This window comes from Beta vulgaris, chromosome 1, assembly GCF_026745355.1.
Source record: "Beta vulgaris subsp. vulgaris cultivar EL10 chromosome 1, EL10.2, whole genome shotgun sequence".
NCBI lineage: Eukaryota > Viridiplantae > Streptophyta > Magnoliopsida > Caryophyllales > Amaranthaceae > Beta > Beta vulgaris.
Window position 1 is genome coordinate 1651082 of NC_079202.1, and position 6000 is coordinate 1657081.

Sequence of the window (6000 nt, forward strand, 5' to 3'; positions counted from 1 at the left end):
AAACTCAGAAAATGTGAGATTAATATATATGAGTAAAAAAATGTCATTTTTTTTTTCAAGCGCAACCCTACTTAAAAAGTGAAGGGCTGCTATTGAAAGGGTTGCTGTCAAAAAGCGCAGCCCTGAGGGCCTTTTTTAGCGCAGCCCTTCCTTATTTTTCCACTAGTGAATGATCCCCCTTTATTCTCTCTCCTACTTTTCACTAATTCACCCCTCTGAATACAATTACCAAATTTTTACTACTATGAGTCTATTCATATTGTGGTGTAAGCTGTTGAAAAAGGTTAGTGACAAAGGTTAATTGCACACGTGTTAAATTCTAATTCATTCTAATTTGAATAATCAATTCATATTCTAATTAACCTAACTAAAACAAATTTAACCACCAACCATACCACCACCACCAAAAACACCACCATGGCCAACACCACCACCCCCACTATAAACTAGGGGTGTTCATGAAAAATGAAACCGAAATACCGTACCAAAATACCGAAAATCGGTCTAAATGGGTGGTTACCATAATGACAAAAAAACGTTTTAACGGTATGGTTATCGAACCAGTAAAATTAACGGTTAAACGGTACGGTTAAGGTTATGATTTTTGAGTGAACGGTTAAACGAAATATTTTTTTTTCTCTATTTAATTGTTGTGAAATATTTTCAAACAATTACATTAATTCTAATATTTGTTGCTAAGTTACAACAATTAGAGGAAGTATGTAATTATATGGAAACTCCAGTACTAACATAAACATTATAGTTAGGAAATGAAGTGAATTCTTAGTGTTAGTTATGTTTTTCAATTGATTTATTATCCACTTTATAATACATTTTATATTAGAGTATATATAATATTGAAATATATGCACAAAAAAAATGAAAATATATATGTACATTAAGTAAAATATAATAATATAACTTAAATAACGGTTAATGGTTAACCGAAAAATCGTACCGAAAAACAGTTAACCGCTTAGGCGGTAACTGGTGTAAACGGTTACGATTCGCAAAAAGAGCGAACCGAAACTTCCGGTTAAAAATATTGTTTCCGGATGGTTGACCACCCATGAACACCCCTACTATAAACAACAACACATGTCCACCATCAGTTCCACCATCTCTGACTCCAACCCCCCCCCCCACATTCTCATTATACCAAGAAACCCCATATCACCCCATCCGCGACCCCATTGTGCACAATACCCTGCAACCCCTCCCCTAACCCTATGCGCACAACATCCTATGACTCCCTCTCCCATCCCATGTGGGCAATGTCTTATCACCCCCTCCCACATGTAAACAACCACGTCCCCCCTGCACAACGCCTTGCCACCCCTTCCCGTTTCTCTCATTTTCTCTCTAATCCTACATTTGCCTCATTCGAGTAAGAAAATTTCAAGATCATAGTTCGAAATTGTACCAAATCCACTATCTTAAACTACAAAAGTACTCGAGAGCTAAAGATCACAAAAACCTCAAAATTTAACGCCGAGTTCAAATCTTTTTTATGGCCCAAATCATACCTTAACCTATACATTAAGTATTATCAACATCCAACCACAAATGTCAGCTCAAATCATTTCTTATCATTTTCAAGTTTTAGCAATAACCCAAATGACTAATTTCCTTAAATTCATCATTTCAATCTTCAAAACCAACACCAAATCAGACTCACGTTCAATTTAACCAACCATCATTAATTCAAAACTCAAAAACATAACAAAAACATTATTCTCCACAACCCATTCACCAAACATAAAGCTTAGAAACGGCGATAGAAAAGGAGATGTGATCAAGGTGAGATTCAGGTAAGGTGGGATCAAGGTTGATGTTTGTATTATCACTGGCATCAGATCGGGTGCTCACATGGGGTAGGGAAAGGGAGGGGTGCTCGCAAACGGCATTGTACGGATTGCTCAAATGGGGTGGGGTGGGATGCTCTCAGGTTGAGGGATTGGGGGTTGTTCACAGAGGGTGGGAAGAGGGTGGTGGGGTTATTGGTGACTGGTGAAACTGAGGGGTGGTGAGGGGGAGGAAGATAGACATGGAGGGACAGGTTAGAGAAGAGGAGAGAAATATGGGAAAAAAATTATTTTACAACTATAATAGATTATCGATTTCAAAGTTCAATATGAGCAAGTACAGATAAAAGGTAGGATTATTAAATATTAATCAAAAGGTTGGAAATTTGAGCGAACGACCTAAAGGTTGGATTATTATAATTAATTTTTCCTAATATAATTAATTTTCATTCAATATAGTCAGTTTTCGTTTAATATAATCAGTAGTTGTGTGGTATAAAAGAAAATTATGTAGGCAATAAAAATTTCAATGATTTTCTGAACTGAATAGTTGTTTGGTTGACAAGAAGTGGGGAAAATAGAGGCAATGAGAACTCCTAAGAAATTAAAATTCTCATAGAAGGCGAGATTTATTCACCTAGTCCCCCCTTGGTTATTCAAAATTCCCACATCAATTCATGGAAATACAAAGTTCTTGATGTCAACCAAACACATTAGTCAATTTCTTCGGAATTCCATAAAAGAAATAACTTCCTAGGAAATAACACTTCTCATAGGAATTAAATTTTCATATATACCAAACAACCATTCAGTTTTTATATAGTCATATTTTGTATGATATGGTTTGTATTTTTCTACAATTTTTTCACCAGATGCTCCTAAGATTTTATGAAATTCACGAGATACCCTTGTGGTTTCAAAATTTCATTGGATACCTCTTAAATTTGCATATAATGTAGCAAACACCCTTAATAACTTTTTAGTGTTGATTTTATTATCTTAAATGAACCCAAAGTCAGTTGATCCCTTATCATAATTCCCCTATTATTTCACAATATGCCCAACGAAGTATTTTAAAAGCAGACAAAATTGTCTAAGAGATATTCGGTATTTATCAAAGTTATTTTGACCTAGAAAAAGGCGATTTATATCACTATGGAAGGACATTTTTGGCACAGTGTGGGTTAATATAGGAATTAGGTTGGAGTTTATGTGATTTCAGGTCATTTAAGTTGACAAAACAAACACTAGTAAGCTATTGAGGGTGTATGATACATTATATGCAAATTTAATACCCAATAAATTTTTGAAATCGCAGGGGTACCTCATGAATTTCATAAAACCTTAGGAGTACCTAGTGAAAAATCCTTTTTCCTAATATAGTCATTTTTTGTGTGATAAAGTCAATATAAATGCACAATAAATTATTGTAAACCCGATCCACCCAAGACGTTTTGTAGTCTTATATGCACGAGATAGCGCGAAACAATACAAAAAGTTAAATTGCCTGACTATATCTAGAACTCTCATGTATGTTGGCCTTATTTTTTTTCCCTTAAAGTTAGTAAAGATGAGTTTATTATTTTAACGGTTTTTTCACCATATACCCCCGACAAATTACGAAATTGATCACCATATACCCTCAATATTTTAGATATTCACCATATACTCCTGAGTTTCTGAAAACATTCACCAAATACCCTTTTTTGTAACGGTCGTTAAGTCGCCGTTAAGTTCACCGATTTTGCCGTTATTAACCCCTAACCCCCTAAACCCTAACCCTAATCCTAACTCCTAATCATAAACCCTAACCCTAACCCACCCCCTCACTTCCATCGCATTCCCCTCCCTCGCCAGCCCATCCCCAACCCCTCCCCCTCGATTTCCCCAGCCCCTCCCCCACCCCCTCCTCCTCGATTTCCCCAGCACCCACCCTCCCCTTTGATTTCCCCAGCCACCCACCACCACACAAACCTTAACGCAAACAGGGGGGAGACGTAGCGGCACGAAACTAAAGGAGGAAGAGGATGCGGTGACACGAAATCAAGGGGGGAGAGGGGCCCTCATTTTCTTAGACTTCGATGAGTTTGAGATAGAACTCTGCGATTCGTCTTTCAATGGCGACGAATCCTTCGTCCTTGCGCTTTACTCCTGCTGGTGGTGGACATGGAAACCTCGATCGATGACGAGGAATTTTTTTTTTTTTTGGGGGGGGGGCTACGGGGGTATAGGAGGGGAGGGGGAGGGGTGATGATTTTTGATTTTTTGGGGGTTGTGGGGCTGCGGGAGGGAAATGGGGGGGGGTAAGGGGCTGCGGGGGTGGAGGGGAGGTGGAGAAGTAGTGATTTTCGATTTTTTGGGGGTTGTAGGGCCGCGGGAGGGAAAGAGAGGGGTGGGGGTAAGGGGGTGGAGGGGAGGTGGAGAAGTGTTGGTTGTAGGGGTGGAGGGGAAGGGGAGGGGGTGGAGATTGGGATAGAGGAGGGGTGGTTGGTTAGGGATTAGGGTTAGGGTTTTAGGAGTTAGGTCAGGGGGTTAATAATGGCAAAATTGTAAATAATGCTAACGACAAGTTAACGTCTGTTAGAAAAAGGGTATTTGGTGTACGTTTTCGGAACATCAGGGGTATATGGTGAAAATCTGAAACATTGAGGGTATATAGTGAATTTCGTGATTTGTCAGGGGTATATGACAAAAAAACATTGAGGTCTCACCTTTATGTATGTACTTACCTCCATTCCTCTCATTCTCTCTATCATTCCTCCCTCCCCTCCCTCATCCTCCTTTTTTCTCTCTTATTCCACCATCCCTCCATTCCTCATTAGTCCTTGTCACAAAGTTTTCCAGCGAGCTCACATTTTTACAATAAACGCCTGATCAGACATCCAACTACAAGGTTAGGCATATATGAATATATAATAGGCAGCAGATACCCAATCACAGGCACATGCACTTATAATAAGCGTCCAACCATTAGTACAAACGCCTATAACAACTAACTTAAGCTAGATGGCATCCACATTCAACTATCATCGAGCAACATTTTCCATCTTGTTACTTTTGATGCATGGGCGCGTTAGTTCCTTTTTACATACCAAAATTGATGACTCAATTTGTTGGTACTAGCATATCGTTTTCAAATCATTGTCCACTTGCCTGTAATAATATGAAAGGGGGGGCCGTTAGCAACTTCAGTGCACATTTAATTCAGTAAGCTCCCAACACGTAGACGGAGTACATTTCACCATTTCTGAGAAGAACTAAGGCAACCTACCATTGGGATGTGATTGCAGAGCTACTTCGTCGTCTTGCTTTTGGGCAGTGGCAGTGCTTTAGTATTCCGACTTTTGCCACTTTGCATTTTCCGATCACTAGACAAAAGTCACATCAGGAAATTGGTTACATCTGGAAGTTTCGCAATTTTGGAGCAGTCCTGCATTTTATGAGCTCACTCCCACAAGCGCAAATGAGGCAGACTGATGATGAGTTTCGTAAGGTTATATCCTAAAACCAATTGCCAACATCAAAAATAAGTATTATTAGACTTATAAATTAGTTTCTTACACGGTCACACCTAATTCTACCGTTGTGGAACAATACTTTATACACAATTGGGAAAATCCTCAACACCCTATGTCTCATATTAATCGTTACAATTTGACTTTTATACATATTTATGTTCTATTTGGATCATTAGTATAAAAAATTTATAAAAAAGTTGATATTTTGAAAATATACAATAAGATAAATCTAACAACATTTTATATAGTAAAAATTATGGTCAAGAAAAGTTATATAAATATTACACATGGTCAAAGTGTATCGATTAATATGAAAGTGACACAATAATAACTAATTACCTACTTCATCTTTTCAAAATTGCCTCATTTTATATATGGTTAATTTATAAAGAACTGTGTTGAGTGGATAAGTAATTTTATTTGTAGATAGAGACCATGTTACCTAAATAGAAGGAATTGAGATTGGTTCAAGTGGTGAGCTTTCTCATCTTTCCTAGCTAGTAAGGTCTGGGGTTCAATTCTTACCCCAAACGGCCACTTGAAATGATTAGTCATTGCCCCCATTGGTTATTGTCTAGAATACTCTTTGGTAAAATATCAAAAAAGTCCTTGTGGTGTCTCTTCGACCTTGAATTTTGAGTGTTTGACTATAAATATAGAGAGCAAGCTAAGCCATA